Source organism: Pristis pectinata, chromosome 3, assembly GCF_009764475.1.
Source record: "Pristis pectinata isolate sPriPec2 chromosome 3, sPriPec2.1.pri, whole genome shotgun sequence".
Classification (NCBI taxonomy): Eukaryota; Metazoa; Chordata; class Chondrichthyes; order Rhinopristiformes; family Pristidae; genus Pristis; species Pristis pectinata.
The window spans coordinates 126,110,804-126,136,993 of record NC_067407.1 but is presented as its reverse complement, the minus strand read 5'-3'; the positions used below and the strand labels follow the sequence as shown (position 1 = coordinate 126,136,993).

Here is a 26,190-nt window from a genome sequence, read left to right as displayed (position 1 = left end):
AGCCTCAGTGCTGTCCTGGAGTGGCAGTCTAGGTTTTTTGTGTTCAACTCTCTGAAGTGAACATGAACACTTTATCCTTGGAATCTAAGACGGGAGTGCCAACAACCAACCCACAGCAGGCAATACCCCAAATTGAATCGAGCAATGAATATCAACACAACAATGTACATTTAAGGCTGTTTCAAAAAAAATATTCACAGGAGACCAACAAATTGCAAATGAATTCCCACAGTTCTCCAAGACAAAATCCATTTTAGTTATGACAATGGATTAGAAGATTACTGCCTTACCAACTGGAATAATAAAATGGTTCTTAGCAATTAATATGTAAACTGTAGGTCACGGGCCAGAGATCAGTTAATCTCTTGTAATCCACCCCTTCTGTCCTCAGTTTGAAGCTTCAATCTTGGAAACAACTTCTCATACATTTCTACCAGTAACTTAAAATCAAGACACAAGCATGCTTATCGAACTGGTGCAGAAGAACACATACCTTGAGCAGTACCTGCCAAATGTGCAAATTTTATGAATCATTGAACCGAAGGTGGCACTGATTCTCATGTCAGTATTTTTAAGCAATTTTCCAATGTTCTGCCAGTTTATGAATAATTGAATGACCCAACAGTTCCTCATTCCGTATCATGAAATATATTATGATGAACATACTATCATTCATATATGTTTGGTTGCTTCGTACTCTTACAATTACTATTTCACTATGAAATTGATTTAATCAATTTCCAAATTCAATGCTTTGATCGAGCACAAAATTGGTGATAATGGAAACTGCAAACATGAATTAGTAGTCATTCAAGGTATAGGGATCAATCTCAACATGATGCAACTCAGTTGATCTATCATTGTCTGCGAACCCCACCAGTGCGGTGCAGCTGTGTAGTATTTGACTGAAGCAAAAATGGACTAGAGCCAGATCATACAAGAGGTCTTGCATACATTTGCATTTCTCAGCTCACCCTCGCCTTCTCTCACATGATGAAAACACACAGCACTTCTATGTTATACTATTTTTCTCAAGAAATTTCATATCATCTTAACGTATTCCTCAATAAAAATTACATTGGCAATTTTTGACAGGAAATGTTTTGAATTAGTAACAATCATCATTTTTTAACATTACTTGCATTCCTGAGTGAGTTCTCAGGTATCATTTGGGAGATCTTAGATTGGGCCACTAAACACCCAACCATTTAACCACTGTCAACCATTTCATGCTCTCAAAAACCAACTTGTGCTTGCATTGTACCTTAATGAACTAAAATATCCTCAGGCATTTCACAGGAATTATTATCCATCCTAGAGTCTTAAGCACAAGATTTTAGAACAGATGAGCAAAAGGCTGGCCAAAGGGACAGATGAAAGCAGAACATTTCTCAGAAAGCAATGCCAGGAGATCAAGCTAAAGTTCATTGAAGGCACAACAGCCAATGATTCCAGGCATCTGGGCAGAGGCACAAGGGGGAAAAGTGCACAGTTCAAAGTCATGACACAAATAAATAGTTCCACAATTCATTTGGCACATCATTGCGAACCAAAGCAGACCATGAGTGACAAGGATAGTTAATTTTTTTGAGAGAAATGATACCGAAATAGAGCTATTCATTAAAGAAAATGATTAAAATGTTAACTCTGCTTCTCTCTCCACTGACACTGCCTGTCCCGAGTATTTTCATCATTTTATCTTTCCGTTTCAGATTTTTATCACCTTCTGTTGTTTTCAGATCTCCATCATTCTCTGCTTTTATTTCAGTTTTCCAACAACTGTTGCATTTTACTTCCGTCAAAGAAACGAGACAGAAATAGAAAGACCAAGGGTGTAGAGGGGAATTCCAGAGACATTTTTGATTGTACACATTCTTCAAACTAATGCATTACATTCAACCTGTGACTTATGATTGCTTTTAACTGGCTGCACATCCCAAAGTAAAACATCTGCACAAATTTAGAACTGACTTTCTCATACAATTCAAAAAGCACACAGATAACAGAAGTCCCAGAATCCCTTTACAGCCAAACTGTGCATAACTCTGGAAAACACTCCAAGAAATAACATGCTTTTTGGCAAATTGTGCATGGAGACAATTTAATTAAAGGACGAGTTCCAATTTGTTTCCCTCCAGTGATATATTTGTTGTGTTTATTACTTATCTACAGCTCTGAGCAAACACTACAGGAAGTCTTTTGGTGGTAAACGCTGCTTGTGCTTAGGACAAGATAAGAATTTGTGCCTCGGAAGTCAGTAGATCTCATCACCTTGAGTACTGAAAGTAACAGCCTATATAAGCGAGTTATCAGCAGCACAATGCTCAAATGATCAACTGCAAAATTAAATGCTCTGCTCTTTCATAAGCATATGCAGTTAAATTTAACCTGAAAGAAACACATGATAAAATGGGCACACAAGTCTTAACAAAAGTACCTAACATATGATTAATAGTGCAGCACAATTCTCTCAAGGCAGAACTAAATCCATTCTAAAGAATTTCCCATTTTGTAATATCTACTTGCTCATATTCAAAATCTTCCGTAGTTTTCTTTAAAGTATGCTTTTATTCTATTCAAAAAAACAAGAGTGTAGAAAAAAAATCAGCACATTGTCCAATCAGCACCTGGGTGCAACAAGAGTTTAATCAACGTCTTTTAATGTTGCAGGAGAGAGATTCCAGGAGACATCTTGCCAGTGGATGCCAGAGTTACCACACAAGGACCACAGGGCCATTTTCCCCAAATACACATCTTTAGTATTAAACACATTAAAATTATTCAAGACTTGAATTTGCATTGCAGCTTTTGCAAACCTGGGAATCACAAAGTGCTTCATGGCCAATTATTATGGTTTGCCAGATATCATACTGCTGTAGCGGAAAAGGTAACTGTAAGGTATCAATGGTGCTAATGGGGAGGGGGGGGGGGGGGAAGGCTGTCAGCCATAGCTCAGTCATTGCATTTTAATCAGAGCACTGAGATTAAGCCCCTGTAGAGAGACTCAACTACAAAATCTCAAGCAATTCCTGGTTGCAAGTCAATTCAACGCTCCATCTCATTCTACAATGGCCCATCTTGATCTCCTGTTTACAAATCATTTCAACTCCCCATTCCCACGCTGACCTATCTGTCCTCGGCCTTCTCCACTGCCAGGGTGAGGCCAAATACAATTTAGAAGTATGGCACGAACAATGAATCCTCAATTTCAGGCAACCTGCACCACTTTTGTTCTTCTCTTTCTTTCTGATCCACTCAGGTCCTCTCATCTACACCCTTCTTTCCAATCCCTGTCCCCAACTATAGAGTTTCTTGTGCTCCCCCATCTGGTTCCCATTTGGCTATCAGCCACACACGAGCTACCCACTCGATTCCCTCTCCTCCCCCCACTGTTCCCGTCCACCAGCATCCCTCCCTTATCTGATTTCACTCATCATCTTCCCTTCTTGTCAGATTCCATAATCTGCAGCCCTGTGTTGTCACCACCAATCAACTCCCAGCCTCTGTCGCTACTTCCACCCCTCCCTCCCCCACCCCAGCTGGATCCACCTATCCCTTGCCAACTCCTGCTCATCCCTCCCCCTCACCTCTTTATACTGGCCATCTCCCCTTCACACTCTCAGTGTTGATGCTTAGTCTCGACCTGAAACGTCAACTATCCCTTTGTTCCCAGAGATGCTGCCTGGTCCGCTGAGTTTCCTCCAGCCGTTTGTTTTTTGCGTAAAATCCAGCCTTGTACTCCAGGCGCAGTACTGAAGGAAACGTTGATGGAGGTGCCATTTTTTCAGCTGCAGGCTAAACTAAAACCCTGTATACCCTTGACATAAAAGCTGGCAGGTATGTTCTAGACAATGTTTGTACTTCAAGCAACACCACTAAAACAGATGATTTGCTCACTTTCACCCATAGACTGTGGTCCTGTGCATGCAAAGTGACCATCATTTTTCCTCACCAATGACAGCATTTCAAATTATTTGTTTGCGAAGCTCATTGGGATATCCAGAGGTTGTGAACAGCATTAAATAAAAATACCCTTCCTTGCGCAAAAACTTTCAGTTGCTCTTCAGAAATGGAAAAATGCAACAAAATACTGCTATGACCGTTCTGTGGACATCACTTCAAACCTCACTTATGGCCAAATTCATTGACACAAGATTAAAATTCAGTCTAATGTTTTGGATCACAATTTGGGCCACTGTCTACAAGGGAACAAGAAATTGCCCTGAGTAATTCACATTACGATATCCAGTCTGTCAGGGATGTAATAATTAGTCTGGTCCAGTTCTGCTGTTTCCAATGTGTTGGAATTCACAACAACAACTCAGCTTTTTTTAATTTCCTGTTTAGGTGAAAGACAAGTTGTTCATGTGGTCAACACTTAAATACACTGTGCGCACGTAGCTGAACAGGGCCAGATTTCCAACGAAAGTTCAGTAGAGGGCTACGTAAATATGCATACATTAACGAAAAAAATAGACCGACTCGGTCCCTTGTATTTATTGTTCCAAATTAGATCCCTACAGATTAAAGTGATTCACATGTACAGCACACTCCTTGTTGGGATCAGATTTCAGCAAATCAACGTGACACATCTGTGGAACCACGACAATATTACTTTGTCACTCATCTGGTTTGCATTTGTCATTGGAGTGGTGCAAGGTTTTGCATTTGATTGCAAGATCAGGCATCAAGCCAGAAAAATCTTTAAGATTCCAACAAACAGAAACCCCACACAGAGATGGTCGATATTCCCCAAAGGTGCTGACATCAGCTGTAAAACAATCACAATGCGGTGAATACTGCAAAATCAGTTATGAAATCTAGAAATCCTCAAACAGCAGTCTTTTTTCCCCCCTAAGTTTCCACCATCTCAGCTCATCAAGGCTCTCACATAATGCTGGTTATCAAAGAACGGGTATTTTCTGACAGTGCATCAGTGAGGAACAGTGTATAATTGGCAAGCAGCAGTCTGGCTTCCAAAGAAATATTCTGAACATACCTTATGCTAACAGAGACATGCAGCTAAACGTTTTCAAGATCAACATCCGAAGTTATTTAAGTGCTACCAACTTAGAGCTAAACTTAAAAACAATTGAAAATTTTCCCATATGCTGAAAGGGTCACTGTATATTTTCAGACGTAATTTTCCGTCATAATTTATTGCATTTCAACCTTTTGATGGTTCCATTGATATGAAACACATACATCATAATAAGAGCTTACAAAGGCAGTATGAAGCTAGTTCTGGTGGATGATCCTCTATTTCACAGATGTGGCAGCTGTAATTGGGCCTCATTTACAGGAACAAGAAATTGGTGGCAAACCATTTCATTAAGACAAAGCTGCATCATCTGTACGTGCATTAAGAAATATTATTTGAAAACAAAATTGTGTTTATTGCTTTACTTTTTCTTCCACCTTAAATTCTGAGGGCTATTTTTATTCCACATCTCAAACTTTTGGGTAGTGATTTGAAAATTATGCAAGGGCAAATTTACGTTACCCAAATGGTCATAGCACAGTGGCCATCTGTATACATATTATTGACAAGTTTACTGTGCTCCTAACGAAACAATTCGGCTAGGGTATAAAGAGAAATGTTTCCTACATCCTCCATCACCCAATGGTAGCAGAGCAAGTCAAGCAAAGGATGCACTCATTCACATCAGCTGGAAGAACGATGTTCTCCACAGCGAATAAGCTCTACAATTAATTCTGTACCTACTTTCTTTACAAATCATTTCCTTCATTATTCTGAACTTTCTCCAATCATTTTATTAACTATTACAATCTCCTAAGTGCTTTTGGTTGATGTTGACTTACAAATAAAAGAGAGGTCAGTTAAATAGGGCTACAATCAAGAGCTCATTTTATACACACCTTCATGATTTACCCCTTTTCAGATATGCTATATCCATTCAACCTTGTTTCTTTGACTGCTCAGTTTTTTTTTACAAAATTAACTATTCCATTCCCACATCTTCAAGATATTTCATTCCTCAATTTTATGCAATTTTCTTATTTTTTTTCCTGTCATATTTGTAGCATTTCACACAGTTCTCCTGGGTTATTACTTATAGACCAATCTCATTTTCCTTGCCTTATTTTAAGGCAATGGTTCTTCAAACTGTAGTCCCAGAGATCTGAGTTGGTTGCCCATGGCCTACCACTGACATTCTAAAAGCTTATTTCTGTTGTTCAAGCCTATTAACATTTGGAAACAAGAGCATCACAAGGAACACTGTCTTCCCAAATGGGGATAGGGCATCCCTGGATGACTTTACAACTACAATGAAGCTTGAAAAGAATTGTTCTCATCATGCTTCCATCGTGTCCAGCCGATCTTCCTCAAGCAGTTGACTTAACATTAACAAAAAAAAATGTACATTGATATAGTTTATTTATTTTAGTAAAACATCTCAAGGCACCTTACAAGAGCATTATCCAACAAAATGTGTGATACCAAGCCACACAAAGATGTTAAGTCAGCTTCATCCAGAGTTAAATGTTAAGACAGAAGTCTGAAAGGGCACAAGCTAGCACGAGAGGAGGGTGCTGGTGTGACAATTATAGCGAGGGTATGTCTAACTTTAAGGCCTTGTCATCTGAAGGCAAATACGCCAATGGTGGAGCAATTAAATTTGAGGAAGGGATGAGGGAGTGGTCTTCAAGGTGCATAGACATTGCAAGGTCAAAAGCCAGAAACTGGAGAAATGCAAAGTTCTCAGGGAGTTCCAACTTAGTGGAAGTAAGTTTAGAAGCTTCTGCCATGATTACACCCTCCCCTCCTCAATGAAATATAAGTGACAGCAGTAGCATATATTGCCTGGGCCCGGAGATGTTCTAGACACCTGAGCCAGGGGAACCAAGGGGTCACACAGTCTCAGGTTACAGGACAGGAGGTTCAGGGTTGAGACAAGAAGGAACTTCTTCACTCTGAAGGTGGTGAACTGGCGGAATTCACTGCCACCGAGGGCTGTGGAGGCCAAGCTCCTCACTATTTTTAAGGAGGGAGCTAAATTATAGGTGCAGAATGCATCAGAGTATTGAAAGAGATAGGAATATGGAATAGACAGATGATCAGCTATAATCCAAGAAAGCTCACCAGCACCTCTACTTCCTCAGGATGCTAAAGGAATTTGGTTTGTCCCCTTTGACTGTCACCAACTTTTACCGATGCACCATAGAAAGCATCCTATCTGGATGTATCACAGCTTGGTGTGGCAACTGCTCTGCCCAGGACCGCAAGAAGCTGCAGAGAGTTGTGGACACAGCCCAGCGTATCTCGGACACCAGCCTCCCCTCTTTGGACTCTGTCTTTACCTCTCGCTGTCTTGGTGTAGCAGCCAGCATAATCAAAGACCCCACCCACCTGGGACATTCTCTCTTCTCTCCTCTTCCATCGGGTAGAAGATACAGGAGCCTGAGGGCACGTACCACCAGACTTAAGGACAGCTTCTACCGCACTGTGATAAGACTATTAAATGGTTCCCTTATACAATAAGATGGACTATGACCTCACGATCTACCTTGTTGTGACCTTGCACCTTATTGCACTGCACTTTCTCTGTAGCTGTGACACTTTACTCTGTACTGTTATTGTTTTTACCTGTACTACATCAATGCACTCTGTACTAACTCAATGTAACTGCACTGTGTAATGAATTGACCTGTACAATTGGTTTGTAAGACAAGCTTTCCACTGCACCTTGGTACAAGTGACAATAGTATACCAATACTACCTTGTTATTCCTCTCTTGCACTATTTATTTAATTTTGTCACTTATAGTAATTTTTATGTCTTTATGTCTTGCACTGTACTGCTGCAGTAAAATAACTAATTTCACGACATATGTCAGTGTTAATAAACCTGATTCTGATTCTGACAAAATCAGAGGGGTCAGGAGAGAACCAGCAGATGAAACGGAGAGCAAAAAAACAAACTGCCGGAGGAACTCAGCAGGCCAGGCAGCATCTGTGTAGGCAAAGGGATGGTTGACATTTCTGGTTGAGACTCTGTGTCAGGACTAAGAGTGTAAGGGGAGATAAAGGTGAGGGAGAGGGGCGAGGCAGGAGCTGGCAAGTTGTTTCCCTTGGTGGGTGAGTCCAGGACTAGAGGGCACAGTCTTAGAATTAGAGGGTACCCATTTAGAACAGAAATGAGAAGAAATTTCTTTAGCCAGAGGGTCATGGATTTATGGAATTCGTTGCCACATACAGCTGTGGAGGCCCGATCATTGGGGGTATTTAAGGAGGAGATTGATAGGTATCTAATTAGTCAAGGTAAGGAAGGGATATGGGGAAAAGGCCGGGAATTGGGGCTAGATGGGAGAATAGTTTAGCTCATGGTGAGATAGCAGAGCAGACTCGATGGGCTGAATGGTCTACTTCTGCTCCTTTGTCTTGTGATCTTCTCTTGTGAGGTGGACAAAGATGAGGAGGGGTTACACACAAAAAGTGCCGGAGGAACTCAGCAACTCAGGCAGCATCCATGGAGGGAAATAAACAGTTGACGTTTCGGGCCGAGACCCTCTGGTGGGTTTCAGCCCTAAACGTCGACTGTTCATTTCCCTCCATGGATGCTGCCTGACCTGCTGAGTTCCTCCAGCACTTGTGTATTGCTCCAGATTCCAGCATCTGCAGAATCTCGTGTCTCCGTGGTGAGGAGGGGTCGATGGGGAGATGGAGTCAGGTGGGGGAAGGGAAGATGGAAATAGCGATAGAGGCTGGGAGGTGATTGATGGAGATAACAAAGGGCTACAGATTGTGGAATCTGATAAGAAGGGCAGGTGCTGAGTGAAACCAGGTAAGGGAGAGATGGTGGCAGATGGGAACAGTGAGGGGAGGGAAGAGAGTGAGCGAGAGGACCTGGGTCGATCAGCAGGAAAGGGAAAGGAATGAAGGGGCAGTGGGTTATCTGAAACTGTAGAATTCGGTGTTCATGCTGTTGGGTTGTAGACTACCCAGGCAGAATACAAGGTGCTGTTTCTCTCGTCTGTAATTGGCCTCACCCTAGCAGTGTGGGAATGAGGAGTTGACATAGTTTGCAAACAGGAGCTCAAGATGGCTATAAACAAATATAACAGATATGATAGAATTTGGGTACCTTAGTGTACAGGTCCAAGGATCCTTGAAAGTGGCAGCAAAGGGTAGTGAAGAAAACATTCTAGGATACTTAGTTGGGGCATGAAATATAAAAACAAGGAGGTTATAGTACAGCTTTATCCAACATTGGTTAGGCCACAGCCGGAGTACTGTGTACAGTTCTGGTTACCACACTACAGGGAGGATGTGAATGCGCTGAAGGAGCTGCAGAACAGGTTTGCCATGATGTCGACTGGCACAGTGCACTTCAGTTATGAGGAGAGCCTTACTTTATCCGGGTTTGTTTTCCTTGGCAGGATCTGATAGAGGTAGAGAAGATCTTGGACCAAAAACTTTGTTTCTCTTTCCATAGAGATATATAAAAATCACATGGAGCATTGATCAGGTGGATAGTAGGAAACTTTTCCGCATGGCCAGAAATGTCTGAAATAGAGGGCATATAGGTCTAAGGTAAGGAGTGAAAGATTGAGGGAATCTGAGGAAGGTTGTTCTCATGCAGAGGTTGGCTGGAATCTGGAATGCGTTGCCTGAGGTAGCAGTGGAGGCAGAGACTCGTACAATATTTAAGTATCCAGGTGAGCCTTGAATCACCAAGGCGTAAAAGTGAGGGGCCAAGTGAAAGTCAATGGGCTATTGTTGGATATCTGATCATTAGCATGGACAGGGTGGGCTGAATGGCCTATTTCTGTATTGTATGGATATGACCAACTATGATAAGATACTGTATCTTTATTAGTCACATGTACATTGAAACACACAGTGAAATGCATCTTTTTGCATTGAGTGTTCTGGGGGCAGCCCACAAGTGTCACCACGCTTCCGGTGTCAACATAGCATGCCCACAACTTCCTAACCCGTACGTCTTTGGGGTGTGGGAGGAAACTGGAGCACCCGAAGGAAACCCACGCAGACACAGAAAGAACATACAAAATCCTTATAGACAGCGGCCGGAATTGAACCTGGTTTGCTGGCACTGCAATAGCATTATGCTAACCGCTGCACTACCACGCCGGTGGTAATATTGCAGCTAATATTACAAAGGAATTATGGCAGGTAAGAGAGACCTCAGGACATCAGCATAGTTCTGCTCTAGAACTGCTAATTGGTGAAGAACTTATTTGAAGTAGATTTATTTGTTGTGGTTTTCAACTGATGTAAAACTTTGATTTAATTGAGTTGAGTTCCATTTAGAATATTTGTCACTGACGAAGTAATTAAGTTAAAGTCATCCAGGAACACAAGTTACTCCGCTATTATAAATCTATCAAGAGTACGTAACAACTGAAAGAACTTTCTGAGAGTCATGAAATTGTCTAGTTGCTTCCAACAATTAGGTGATGAAACATGGAGTAAAATCAGAAAAGTTTTGCCTTGAGGATATTGTACTTGGGAGAACTCTTGATCTTTATTGTGATGGGGCCAGTGAACATTTTATCGTTATTTCTGATAGAAAGGAGGAAAGTGGTTAGAGCAAACAAAATGAAAGTGAAATGATTTTTAAAAAAAGCTGCAGTGTATTTTCAGTAACCAGTTGTGTTCCTTTGTGTTTTGCTTCCACTAACAATCCATGTGTTATGATGGATGCCCAGTGAAATGACTATCAGAGTGATTGTAAGTCAGTCTGATGATCTGGTTTGCTTGTTATAGTATCTCTCAGGAGTAGAATCTTCCTGTGCATACTTTTTTTAAACAAGGGTTGACTATTGCATGCCAGCTGCCACATGGGCTTCACAGAGTGAGATCTAGATCAGAGATGAGAGGAGACATTACTTGGTCTTCCTGTTCGGCCATGCTTTTGACCTCGTGTCCTAAAATTGTTTTGTGGCTTCCCATCAAGTATTGCTTGGTGGTGCTCCTGTGAAGCCCCTTAAGATTTTTTTTGACAATAGAGCCATGATATGAATAAAGATTTTGTTGAAACTTGGTCGTTCACAGGTGGTTTCTTTTTAATGCTAGTAAAGTTGCAAAGTAACTTCTGTGATGATGCTAGAATAAGGATATTGCATATTTAGAAAGTTATTAAGAATATTTGGTGAAAGGGCTCTCTACTGCAGCCTATTTCTGAACTTCAGATCTGATGAATGTCAATTGATATAGAACATAGAACAATTACAGCACAATTCAGGCCCTTCGGCCCACAAAGCTGTGCCGAACATGTCCCTACCCTAGAAATTACTCGGCTTAAATATTTGATTTCTTTGCTCTCACTACAGGTGCTGCCTCACCTATTGAATGTCTCCAACTTTTCTATTTTTGTTTTGGACTTACAGCATTTGCAGTTCGTGGATTTGCTTTTCAATCTTTTGGCCTTCTCTGACCAAACTACTTGTTACGGGAGAACCAAATAAAAGTTCCATACGGGCATCTATCTTTTTTATGCCTGTAGATCCAAATGTGTTTGAAAGTAAGTGATAGTATTGTGAATCAGCAACTGTAATAGGAATTTGCTTGTCCTTCTAGTCTCTCATTTTTGCTCTGCTTCCACATAATTGCAGTTTTGCTGTGCATACTCCATTTCCCTGGTTTGAAAAGGATCTCAAAACTCCCTCCTGTTGTCTAGCAGCCTAGAAGAATAAAATGTAAAATAGGAAATGAATCATTCTTTGTTACAACCACAATGACCATAAGAAAAAGATAAACCATCCTGTCAGGTGCTCATCTATACCTATGTGTCTTTGGTCCAAATGTCACCAACCTCCCTTCCTATGCTTGGTCAGTGCACGTTCTCAGCATTCTGCCTGCTCTTTGATTTACGGTTGGCCCCATTCTGACTTGGATCTCTTCCATTTCTGCGTTTCCCAGCTGTCATTACTATTTTTCCAGTTTCTCCTTGCAGTTTGAATTCTGCCTTGCATGCCCATTGACTTTTACCCTTCGTTATGCCCTCAGAGATCAACTTCAGGATTTGTTTTTTCACTTTTTTCCAAATTGCTCCATGCATCAGAGCAAGTATTTCCTATTCCACTGCTGTCACAGCTTATCCTCTGGCTTGCAGCTGCCACCATCAGAGATCAAGCCTCCAGCTGTGACGCTGCAGCTTCCAGCTTTCGTTTTCTTGCACCATTTCTTTCTATCTTGCACAAACTTACGTCTTTAAAAAAAATCACCAGCTGTGCATTAAGTTTGATCCTTACAACTCCTCCTCCAAATTCCTTATTTCCTAATCTTTTCTCGACACCCCACCCTGACACACGCATTTTCAGGATGTTTTGTGGATGTGTGTGCTTTGAAACACATTCTGATTAACTCCAAGTCTCAAACATACCAAATTAAATTGTAACTTGAAGACTTGTAATAACCTAGCTGGAAGACTTCTAATTACATTCAAAGTAATATCCATCTATGTTGAGCCGAAACAAAACTTATGCTGCTGTGCTGTTCTTACAGTTACTGCATTTTTTTTCTCTGCTTTCCCAAAAGTGTTGAGGTTTGCTCATTTTTTAATAATGTTTGATCAGAATAATTTGGTTTAAACAACTTGCAACTCTCTATAGTGTGCTTACTGCATAGAATATTCAAAAGCACGACAATGAAACAATGAAAATAATGGACCCTGCATTAAATGAAAATATGAGGAACAGATGTCAAAAGACTGGCTGGTTAGTGAGCTTCTGGTAGATTGTGGATTGGACAGAGCAAAATTAATGGGTGCAGGGAGGACATTTTGGAGGTTGGACCAAGGTGGGTAAATGAAACATAGTCAATGGAATTTTGGGAAGTGCGTGTGGTGACAAACCAACTTGGAGACTAAAGTGGAACTCAAGTGTTAATGTGGTATCAAGTAAATTGAATAACGCAAATAGAGCAGATCAATTTGTATTTACAGTAAAACTCTAATAATCTGGCATCTGATTGTGTTGAGACTGGATTGGAAGGCTGGAGAGATTGGATAGGCGATGTCTGTTTTCCCTGGATCAAAGGAGGCTGAGAGGTAACATGATAGAGGTATAAAAAATTGAGTGGCACAGATACAGTAGATGGTCTGTTTCCCATGGTAGGGGTGTCTAAAACTAGAGGGCATAGGTTTAAGTTGAGGGGGAGGAATTTATAGGGGACCTGAGGGTTTTCCACACAAGAGTAGTTGGTATCTGTAATGAGCTGCCAGAGGAGGAGGAGGAGGTGGAGGCAGAAATGTAACAATGTTTAAGAGGTACCTAGAGAGGTACTTGAATAAGCAAGTCATAGAGGGATATGGAATTTAATGCAGGCAAGTGGGATTATAGATAAGGCATGAAGGTTGTATGGACATGGTGGGCTGCAGGGCCTGTTTCAATGCTGTACTGCTCTATAACTCTACAGATGTGGCAGAACTAGATCTGAAAACAATATGTATCTCAACAGTAGCGCTGGATTTGAAAAGTTTTGGATTTCAAATAATTTCCCATTTTTAATATTTTTTAAGGGTTTGTGTTATTTTTCCTGAAGTTAATATTTTAACGAGTAGTTTGAAAGTTTGCTGGGCTGGGAAGAAGCCTTGTTTTCATCAGTGTATCATTTCATGGTATGGGGTGAACAAGTGAAAGCAGTTCTCCTCTCAACAGATTCAGGACATTTGTAGCCAGTTCATATTTTATAGCTGTGCTGTTAAAATTTTCAGGTAGCTTGTATATTAGAAAAATACTGTCTTTTAGAGAATGGAATCAAAATTCTCAGGAAAGACTCTGCAGTTTATTTAACATCCTTATGCATAGATATTACTGTAGTTTCTCTTGTGCCCTGAATTTATTAGGTAAACCTGTTATCAGCGAAGTTTATAAAACCCTTGAGCCTTCATTTTCCAATGCACCAAAAAAAGCTTCATTGGGTCACTCTTGTCCTTGCGTTACAACAATATAATTTTTGTTTTTGTACAGTGTAATAATACAGCCACAGTAATTGGCACTTACCCCTCCCTATTCTCAAACTGCTCATTATAATTTCTACTTCGATGGCTTCTGTCCTTAAATGAAAGTTGTTCTGAGAATGTAACTTGTTCTGAGAATGTAACTTGTTCTTAGTATGTATAAATAGTTCCAAGGTGCCCAATGGAAGCAAGTTACGCATATTTGGGAAAACTTTATTTAAAAAGAAGTCAATATGCCATTGAAACATAGAAATGTGAGAAGGCTTTTGAGCCTGCTCCATGATACATTTGGATCATAGGTATTGGTTTATTATTGTCACTTGTACCGAGGTAGAGTGAAAAGCTTGTCTTACAAACTGATCATACAGGTCAATTCAATACACAGTGCAGTTACATTGAGTTAGTCCAGAGTGCATTGATGTAGTGCAGGTAAAAAACAATAACAGTATAGAGTAAATGGGTGGAGTCTTTGATTATGCTGGCTGCTTCACCAAGACAGTGAGAAGTAAAGACGGAGTCCAAGGAGGGGAGGCTGGTGTCCGTAATGCACTGGGCTGTGTCCACAACTCTCAAGTGTTCATGGGCTGTTCACAAATCTGATGGCGGAGGGGAAGAAGCTGTTCCTCAAATGCTGAGTACCTCCTCCCTGATTGTAGATGTCCTCAATGGCAGGGAGGGTTGTGCCCCGTGATGGAGCTGGCTGAGTCTACTCCCCTCTGCAGCCTCTTTTGATCCTGCACATTGGATCTTCCATATCAGGTGATGATGCAACCAGTCAGAATGCTCTCCACCATACATCTGTAGAAATTTGCAAGAGTCTTTGGTGACATACCAAATCTCTTCAAACTCCTAATGAAGTAGAGCTGCTGGCACACTTTCTTCGTGATTATATCAATGTGTTGGATCCAAGATAGATCCTCTGAGATGTTGACACCCAAGAATTGAAGCTGCTCAGCCTTTCCACTGCTGACCCCTCAATGAAGACTGGTGGGTGTTCTCCCGACTTCCGTTTCCTAAAGTCCACAATCAATTCCCTGGTTTTGCTGACGTTGAGTGCGAGGTTGTTGTTGTTGTGACATCACTCAACCAGCCATTCTATCTCACTCCTGTACACCACCTCATCACCATCTGGGATTCTGCCAACAGTGGTGTCATTGGCAAATTTATAGATGGTGTTTGAGCCGTGCCTAGCCACACAGTCATGAGTGTAGAGAGAATAGAGCAGTGGGCTAAGCATACATCCTTGAGGTGCACCTGTGTTGACTGTCAGCAAGGAGGTGATGTTACTACCGATCTGCACTAACTGTGGTCACCCTATAAGAAAGTCAAGAATCCAATTGCAGGGGGAGGTACAGGGGCCCAGGTTTTGGAAGCTCGTTGATTAGTACTGAGGGGATGATGGTGTCGCATGCCGAGCTATAATCGATAAACAGCAGCCTAACATATATTTTGCTACTGTCTAGGTACTCCAAAGCTGAGTGGAGAGCCAGTGAGACTCCATCACTGTAGACCCCTTACAATCCATCTCTCTTCACAGATGTTGACAGGTGCATTTCCAATATTTTTATAAAATAAATTTAACTGCGTAAAATATGATGCTGTGCACAATTTCTTTATCCTAGGAAATTGCACAAGTTAAAGTGAGTAAAAATTGTACCTAAAACTCTGCTGTCCATATCCTGACTTGCATCAAGTCTGTTGACCTACATTAAGCCACGGTTCAATTTTAAAAATCTTAAAAATCATATTCGTAATTTTAAAAGACTTCCGTGTCACAGAGGGCTTCCTGCTCCACGATTTCCTGTGCAGTCTCTCAAAATGTGTAGTTTACTTTCTCTTTAATGACAATATTTGTAGCTTCACTTGAATGCCCACTGGCACCTACTTGAGCGGAAGTATATCTCCTCTCTTTGAGGCGCTGGCCAGCTTTAAACCACATGGCCTAGCTCAAACTGGTGTTGGTCAACCATTAATTAGCCCTCCATTGAAGCTTAAAACACAGGCTGGGCACTCATCAAGCAGTCCAATGTTGGGGTGTCTCTACATACTGGATGTGAGCGATCCATTCATGGAGATCCCTACACTCATGTTCCCAGGCTGTCAAATTTAGCTCCCATTTTCCTTTATGGTTCTGGCTCCACTATTTCCCAGCAGAGCAATGGTGGAAGACCATAAGATATAGGAGCAGAATTAGACCATTTGGCCCATTGAGCCTGCTCCATTTTTCAATTGGCTGATTTTTTTCCCCTCATTCTTCCTATAACCCTTAAACCCCTTACCAGTCAAGAACCTATCAATTTCTGCCTTAAATACACCCAATGACTTGGCCTGCATAGCAATGAATTCCATAGATTCACCACCCTCTGGCTGAAGAAATTCCTCCTCAAATCCATTCTAAAAGGGACAACCCTTTATTCTAAGGCCGTGCCCGTGAATCCTTGACTCTCCTACTATTGGAGACATCCTCTCCATGTCCACTCTATCCAGGCCTTTCAACATTCAGTAGGTTTCAGTGAGATTCCCCCTCCTTCATCCTTCTGAACTCCATCGAGTACAGGCCCAGTACAGTGTCAACTGCTGGAGACAGTGCAAAGGCCAGATCATCCTGGATCTGGTCTGTAACCCTCCACCTTTTCTGCCAAAGTGGATAACTATTCCCCTCCATCTGCCACATTCTTGCTCATTTGCTTACCTACATCTATTCCACCCACCAACCCACCCACACCCCACTCCCACCCCAAGATTTCTGAAGCCTAAACACCCACCCAACTTTGTATCATCAGCAAAATTAGATGTATTCTGCTCAATATCATCCAAATCACTGTTAATAAATTTTGAGCAGCTGGGGCCCCCAACACCATTTCCTGCAGCACCCCACTGACAACTAAAAGATGACCTGATTAATCTGAATCTATTTTCTGCATGGAGAAAGAGCTACACCGCACAGAAACCAATACTTCAGCCCACCACGTCTATGCTGACCAAGTGTCCATCTGCACTCGTTAACCAATCCTCATTTTGTATGTTACCCCAAATACTGCGTTCTCTAATTTTTTTTTTAAACGACCTACTGTCTGGCACTTTCGAAGGCCTTCCAAATGTCCAATGTGCCACATCCACTGGCTAACCTTATCTATTCTGCTAGTTACGATCTCGGATTAGTCAAACGCGATTTCCCTTTCATAATATCTGAAAAGGGAGGTGGTGATCAGGTTTGTCAGTGCCTGCCAGCAGCTTGTCACAAACCTCCACATTTCAATGCCCAGATACAGAGGTCAGAGTCAAGCTGAGCAACAAAGCACAGAAGCACTTCTTTATAGAGATGGTTCTCTAAAATATACCATCTCACTCAATGTTACAGCAGCAGCTTACAAAATGACACAAGTCATTCTTTGACTATTACAATTACAACAAATTGGATTGACGATTTGGCCTTATTATTGAAGCACGTCAAGGTATAAGACAACTAAAAGCTTGCCCAGAAAAGCAGGGTTTCAGGAATGTTTAGAAGAGGAGATAGAACAGCTATAACATTCAATGAAGGAATTCAAAGTTACAGCAAGAATCTACAGATGCTTTAAACCTGAAACAAAAACAGAAAATACCAAAAAAAAATCAGCAGTTCAGGTAGAATAAAGGTTTCAGGTCAACAACCCTCCTAAGTTAGGTGGCCTAGCTGCTGAAATTATGCCACAGGCAAGGCAAATGATGCACAGGAAGCCAAAAGAGAGTTGTAGAAGAAATCCTCTCTTTAGGGCTTGAAGATCTTTGAGGTGAAGAGTGCAGACCTCAAGTTTGCAAATTCTAAACTTGAGATCCACCAGTGTAGTCTTTGAAAACTTAAAAACAAATGAGATGACCAGTCAGTCCATCATGTCAGTGACATTCAACTAAGGTCTACCCGACATTCATGCCATTGCCCAGCACAAGGTCCCAAATCCTGGTGGTTGCAGCTCTTATAAGCCCTATTTCAAGCTGATAATTTTTGCACCTGTCACCCTTCCAAGCAGTGAGATCCAGATCCCTACCACCACGGAATCAAAAAAAAATTCCTCTTCAACTTCCATGCTTCTGATTCCCTCTGCTGCAGGAAATTGGTCTTTCCTATTTATTTGAGCAGCATACAGGAAGCAGAGAATGTTATAAATAGGAGTTTCAGGGAGGTGGTCACGCCAAAGGTTCAGCCAGATAGATGGTGACAGCCAGGAGAGGTTGGCAGGTAGTGCAGGAGTCTTCTGCAGCTGTTCCCATCTCAGACAAGTATTCCCTTCAGGATACAGTTTGGGGGAGGGGGAGTAGAATAATATAGCCCCACAGGAGAAAATGGCACCATGACTGTCTCTGGTGTACAGCACGGCAGGTCAAAAACTCAGCGAGCAAAAGCGATAGGGGATTTTACTGAGGGGCACAAAGAAGCTTTTCTGTAACCACGAAAAAGACCCCAAGATGATGTGTTGCCTCCCTGGTGCAAGGGTCAAAGATGTTTCTGAGCGGGCACAGAACATTTTGAAATGGGAAGATGAGCAGCCAGAGGTTTAGTCCACCTTGGTGTTAATTGTATAGGTAGGAAGAGGGTTGAGGTTCTGCAAAGAGAATTTAGGGAGTTGGGTGGAAAGTTATATTAAAAAAAACACCACCTCTAGGTTTGTAACCTCAGGATTACTCCCTGTGCCACGTGGAAGAGAGGTGAGAAATATGAAGATAGTGCAGTTAAACACATGGCTAAGGAACTGGTGCAGGGGAAGAGCTTCAGGTACATGGATCATTGAGCTCTCTTCCAGGGTGGGTGAAATTGGTACAAAAAGGACAGGTTGCAGCTAAACTGGAAGGGCACCAATATGCTGGCAGAAATGTTTGCTCGTGCCACACAGGTTTGGCAGGGGGTTGGTAACCAGAACAATACGTCAGCAAGTGGTGGGATCGAGGGGAAGGAAGAGGTTCGGTCAAGCAAGTCTGAAGGAAGGGCCAGGTTAATGAACACAGTGATGTTGATGGGTATTTAGTTCAGTTCAAGGAGTATTACTATAAAGCAGATGAACTTAGAGCATGGATTAGTTCATGAAACTACAATGTTGTAGCCATTACTGAAACTTGATTGAGAGAAGGGCAGGACTGAGAACTCAATGTTCCAGGGTTCAGATATTTCAGATGCAATAGAGAGGGATGTAGGAGAGGTGGGGAAGTTCCACGACTGATCAGGGAGAATGTCACATCTGCACATAAAGAGGACATCCTGGAGGGCTCATCCAGTGAAGCAATATGGGTGGAGCTCAGGAGCAGGAAAGGTGCAATCATTATGAAGGGATTATTCTCTAGTTAGCAGGAAATAGAGGAACAGGTATGTTGGCAGATGTAAAAGCAACAGGATTGTTGTAGTGCATGACTTTTAATTTCCCCAATATTGACTGGGACTCCCTTAGTGCCAGAGGATTAGATGGGACAGAATTTGTGCAGAAGAGTTTCCTGAAACAATATGTAGATAGCCCCAACCAGGAAAGAAACCATACTAGATCTTGTATTGGGAAAAGAGCCTGGATAAGACTGGGGGGAGGGGGTGCTAAATTGGGGAAAAGCTAATTATAACAGTATGGGCAGGAGCTGGGGAGAATGGATTAGGAACATCTGTTATTAGGCAAGTCCACATCTGACATGTGGGATTCATTTAAAGGCCATCTGGTCATATTAATGCAGCTGGTTTCAGCTCCACTGCAAGGTGAAGGACCAAAATGTATTGTGGCTGATTTTGAAGACCCTTCAATACCTGGTTACAGGAAGGCACAACACCTTCACAAATTTGGAAAAACTCTTTCCTCACCCAGGAAAGTATGGCTAAATTTAAACAAAAATGAAGAAATGTGAACTCCAAATGCGCATCTTTTCCACTTGGATTGTGCAGATTGAAGATATGATTGCAGTGACTGTGTGCGCCAGGAAAATGTGCAATTGTGTTATGATTTTAGAAAGCGGGTTGCTTTCATTATAAGTCTTGCCAGGTAGCAGCTGTAGCACTAGAAAATGCAATCTTTCTCCTAATTTACATGACTAATATTTATTAGTTACATATCAACTTTCTTACAAAAGATTGTTGCTGATAAAAGGTAATTTGTACTAATTTGACACTGAGAAGCTATTATCCAAGTTAAGATCTGAGGCTCAAAGTTTGCTCTTGTAACATAGCGAATCTGTCAGAGTTTGTCGCCATTACACAGCAAGACCTGATAACTGTAGCCGTGTTTTAAAAGGCAAAATGTAGAACTCGTCCCTTCTCAATACATTGAAGTCTTTCCAATGGAAGCCATTTGAAATCAAAGTGAGGTGCAATATTTTAGACACAGATTTCACTCTTTAAGCCTTTGTAAATGAGATTGAACTTTGTTTTTAAACAGGTTAGCACCTCATGATTAATGAACCACCCGACTCTGGTAAAAGTAATTTTAACTTATGTGGAATGTCATGTTACTCCATTTCATCCAAAAAATATTCCATGAACTTTTAAAGTAATGAACAAATCCAGAGAAATATTTAGGGTATTTGAACTTCTCTCTTAACCCCAGGTGTATATATTCCAGTCTTTAACAAAAACAGGAACTGCTGGAAACATTCATCAGGTCAGGCAGAATCTATGGAAAGAGACACAGTTGATGTTTCAGGTCCAAGGCCCTTCCAAGTTATCCACTGAGCTTTTCCAACGTATTCTCTTTTTATTTCAGATTTCCATCATCTGCAGGTTTATTTTTATACATTAGATTTTCATTTACTGCTCCAGTCTTTATTTTGTTTTCTTCAAAATTAAAATAAACAAATGATAAAATTGGTTGTCAGTTCCTGGCTTGCTGTGAAAATTTTTCAGTGTGCTTAGCAACTCAGCCTGCTTAATATCATTAATGAAATCTGGAATAGAATTCACAATGGGAAAGGGAATTCCATATCAGAAAACAGTGTCTGTGAGCAGTTTTCTTCAAGGTTAGTAGTGAACAATGTCATTTCACAACAGACTACTAATTCCAGAACAAGAAACTTGATTGACTGCAACAAAACTATCCAGTCTGAACTTCACCCTTTTGCTCCATCAAACCACCCACCTCAACTCCTCTTGTTTCTCTATCTCCAGTTACCATTAGAATCCATATTTGATTTGCTCATAGAACAAAATCCAGATTAACTGGATTTGTGAAAAGGATATCATGTTCAACAAACCTACTGTTTTTTTTGAGGATGTAACTGGTCGGATAAATAAGGAAGAATCAGTGGATGTGGTGTATTCGGATTTTCAGAAGGCCTTTGATGAAATCCTACATTAAAAGGTTAGAGTACAAAGTTAAAGCACATGGGGCTGGGGATAAAACCCTGATAAGGATTAAATTGGTTGAAAAGGCAAGAAACAGAAACTAGGAATAAATGGGACTTTCTCAAGGTACCAGACAATGATTAACGGATGAGTGCTTGAGCACTCCACAGGGATGAGTGCTCAAGCCCCAGCTATTCACAACATACCTCAATGATTTGGATGAGGAAACTGAATGTAATATGCTTAACTTTGCCAACATCATGAAACTAGGTTGGATTGAGAGTTTTGGCAAATAGATGGCAGACACAGTAATATAGTTAAAACCTAAAGTTATCCACTTTGGTAAAAACTTGCCATAGCAGGAGTGCTCCAAAAGTTCACCAAGTCTAATTTCAATAATGGTGAGACTGTTGTATGGAGGGATTGGGTGGACTAGACTGGTTTTGACTGGAGATTAGAAGAATTGGGGGGGGGGGGGGGGGCAGAGGAGAGGAGGAGGAGTCCACTTGAAGCACACTAAACACAGAATTCCAATGTACTAGGTAGACTGCTTGCAGAAAGGATATTTCTCCCAGCAAGAGGTTCTAGAACAAGGGGTCAGAGTCTCAGGATACGGGGCAAGAGATTTATGACAGATGAAACAAAATTTTTCCATTCAAGGATGAATCTGTAGAATTCACTACCACAAAAAACTGGAGGCAAAGTCAATGAATATATTTGAGGAGGAGGTTGATAGATTTCTAAACAAATGGTATCAAGGAGTATAGGGAGAGAGCATGAACATAGTACTGACGCACAGGATCACCCATGATGGCACTGATTGGTGGAATAAGCTCAAAGAGCCAAACAGCCTATTCCTGCTTCTATTTTCTATGAAGTGACATGCATAAGTATTCTCACTTTACTAAAATAATTTTTAAAACAACCCAATTATCCAATAACACATTTACTTTACCGGCATGTTTAAGGTGAAAACAACAGCAGAGTTTTAATTCCATTTGGTCAAAAAAATTGAAGACAGGACATAATCAAACGTCATCATGAGTTCTATGCCATATTACTAGCCTGTGGCTGTCCTTCTCAAACTATAGACCACGGTGACACATTGTCATCTATACAACTGAAGAGCGATATTACAGAGATGCAATCCCTCTCCTCAGCAGCATTACATTGGTCAACTGAACTTAAACCGTTTTTTTAATTATTGTTCCAAGTTAGCCATATGAAAGAATATCAAACCATAGAGTAAAGCTGAATACCTACAGGTCAGTTTCTGATATATTAGCCCATCTTTCCAAACTAGAATCCTGCAAAAACGGGACACTAGTTCGGGAGACAACAACAAGCCCAAGAGCCTTGGAGAGGAGAGGTTAGAATTGGGTCCATTGTTTTTGTTCCGCAAGGGGAGGTTGAACTTGGGTTAATGCTTGCTATTTTGAGAGGTGTGGTTCCATCCCCGAGGAAAGAGAACTGTAGTTAGTATTAGCTCTCAGCAATGAGAAAGGGAATCTGCACGTTCAGGCAAATTAGTGGGAAAATGACTGAGGGACCAATGGGTGGGTCATATTGAAAATGTGAGTTTAAAGAGGATACTGTGGAAAAGCAGAAGAGAAACTCAAGAAAGCAGCAAGTTCACAACTAGGGTACAGGGAAAGATTAGAGCAAGTCTATCTTGTGGGTTAGAGGTAAGGAGAGGAGCAGCAGTGGAAGATACGGGCTTCATCCTGCTGTCAAAGTCCATGTAGGTCTCACACGCTGCTGGATGGGAGCATGGTGGAGACTGGGGAAAACAGGCTGTTTTGCAGCAGAGAAAGTAGTTTGGAGTCATTTTTGCATTGCAGGACAAGCCTGGAGTAGTGAACAGCAGATATACAGAAGGACCAGACAGTGCTCTGTGGTCTAGCCAAATATGACAGAACATTCAAGTTCGCATTACATCATCTCCCTTCACAACTACAACATCTGTACTTCAGGGAGGAGAGATGAGGGCTACATCAGGCAATAGCCAGGGCAAGGGTCAACAGTGGTGGTAATGGGCATTAAAGGCACAGGTAAGGGTGTATTTAAACAGTAAATAAAAAAATCAAAAAACTGCAGATGCTGGAAATCTAAAATAATAAATGTGATTTCTGATGAAGGGTTCCAGACCTGAAATGTTAACTGTTTCTCTTTCCATAGGCGCTGCCTGACCTGCTGAGCAATTCAGCAGTTTGGTTATGTGCATGTTCAAAACAAGCTGGTCAAGGTAGAAATGCCCTGATAAATAGAGGGTCAAAGACTGAAATAGTTGTTTTAAAAAGAACAGTTTCATAGGCATCAAGAGACTTTTATCAAGGGAACTGTTAGGGTTGGGAAGGGAGGTGTGAATGAAGAGCAATACAAGGAAGTAATTGACATATCTACTGCATTTGGTGCTCCAAGTGTGGCCATCCTCAACATTGGTGAGACAAACGCAGACTAGGTGACCATTTCGCAGAACACCTCGCGCTCCATCCATAACCGTGATCTGCATCTCCCCCTCCCACACTATCACTGATATGTCAGTCCTCCAACCTCCTCCACTGCCAGGAGAATTCCCAATGCGAACTGGAGGAACAGCTACCTTATTTTCCAATCTCAGAACCTTGCAGCCTAACGGACATGAACGTTGAAATTCTCCCACTTTAAGTAATTCCCACACCATCACCCCCCCCCCCCCCAACCATGCCTCTTCTTTTCTTCCCTTTCCTAGCCTCTCTCTTTTTTTCTACCCCCTCTTTATTTCCACCTTACCTTTGACCCCAATCCCAGTGGATCTGCTCTCCCCCTCCCTCCCCTGCACCCTATCACTATCTCTTAGCTGCGTCTACCTATCACCACCTTGTGCCCCACACCACCTCCCTCTTTTGTCCACCCTGACACTGCTCCTGCTTTTTCCCTTCTACATATTGGGCTTCCTCTTTCCTAGCTTCAGTCCTGAAGAAGGGTTCCTGACCCGAAATGTTGGCCGCTGCTTTTCTCCACAGATGCTGCATGACCTGCTGAGTTCCTCCAGCATCAGTGTTTTCATCTAGATTCCAGCATCCTTTGTTTCACTACAAACTGTCTAAAAACGTGCTCTGATTACATCTCAGTTCTCCAAAGGGCTTGCACTGGGGACAAAGGCCTGTGCTATTTTGTAGTTCATACCATCATCTCATTGTATTATCAAGCTTACATCTGCCATTCATTTCATTAAAAAGTTCAAATGTCAACTTTAATTTCAATACCAATGAGGATTTCTATAGCCTAAAAATCTGATTACATGTTACTATTAAATCTCCCTTTTTTGAAATCAGGTCATTAGGTATTCTGAAACAAAACCACCATGGAAGAGAATGGAATTGTTCCCATTTTGCTCAGGACAGATGAGAAACAGATGTCCATTCATCACAGAATTAGCAGCACTGAAACAGTGCATTTGGTCCAACAGATGTTTGAGCCTTTGCGCAACAACCAAGATACCCCAATCCCTTCTCTCTTGTATGCTTACCTTCCCCCTTAAATACATCAGATTCCTTAACGACCCATATGGGAATGAGCTCTTCTCCATTTACCAAGTAGATGAAATGGCAGCAGTTTAGGCACATGTTGCAAGAGACAGCTGTTAATATTTGCTCTGCTCTATGCTGCTATTTTCACAAACAGTTTCGAAACAAGTGCTTAGTAGCACTTTTAGAAAGGTGTAGAATGCTGAATCCATACTGCCAATTTGATGCCTTTCTTACTATTCTATTGAAGTACCAGCAAATACTAAATGAGCTAAATTTTCAACTATGTTTCTAAGAAAGCCGGATTTACACCAACAGCATTTCACTACTTCCATCCAATATACTTCCACAGATTTTTGCAGGTTTGCAAGCAACTAGACCAGGAAAAGTATCTCAGGATCAGGAATGGGCCAGTCAGCTCATTAAGCCCGGACTGCCAATAAAACAATTGCTGATGTGTATCTTTACTCTCCCCATCTCCATTGGTTCAATGACTGATAATATCCTCCAAACCAAAACCCAAGCTCAAGTTATAAAATTTGTAACTGACCGGGAGAGGGAAATAAACTGAACCAATATCACAGATGGATGACGAGTTATTGGAATTGTATCAAGCCTGTCCCTCATGCTTTCATCGTGCCTTTTGTAACAGCCCTCTCAAATCATCAGCAAAGTGATGGAAGCTGTCATCAGTGATGCAATACAGCATTGACTTACCACGAACAAACTCATCAATTTCCAGTATATTCTTTGCCCTTGTTTTGTCAAACCGCTGTTCAAGGTGAAACACTGATACCTCAGTTGAGGTAATCCAGAATATGGGGGTTGGGGTGGGGTTCCCTTCCCCAATATTTGAACCAATGGCATGAAACTTCATAGGGTCTGGCATAAAGGGCGAAGACTCCAAGGGCTTTTCTCTTCCGCCTATACATCACTGTGCTATCACCTCTGCTGGGTCTGCACTGCCTGTGGGGCAAGACTTACTCAAGGAATGTGATAGATCTGTCTAGCAAATTGTCTGCAAGCTGTGATTCAGTGAGCAATATGACATCAGGGTGCTTTATATTTTATATTTATACAGCACAGCAACATGCCCTTCCAGCCCAATGAGCCCGCGCTGCCCAATTACACCCATGAAAATCATGTTCCTGCCCAGGATCAAACTGGGAGCCTTTCACGTGCGAGGCGAACGTGCTGCTTGGCTTGTCCGTGGGAGAGCTCTCCGAATTTAGACACCAATCCCCCAACATTAGTGAGGACTTTGCACAATTTTCTTGGCTGGGACTGCTAAGTCAATGGCCAGTTTTTAATCCTTTTCTGTTGAAGTACATCAGTGGCTTGTTTGGTGAATTCAGAGGGCATATGAGCCAATCACATAGGGTGGGTCTGGAGTCACACATAGACCAGACCAGGTAAGGCTATTAGGAAGGAACAAACTAGCCCAT

At 41.6% G+C, this 26,190-nt stretch overlaps 1 protein-coding gene across 2 annotated transcripts in view; it reads right to left on the bottom strand.

The window, feature by feature from the left end:
* prkd3 (protein kinase D3) overlaps positions 1-26,190 on the bottom strand; it is a 294,030-nt gene that overhangs the window by 207,096 nt on the left and 60,744 nt on the right. The window lies entirely within an intron of this gene.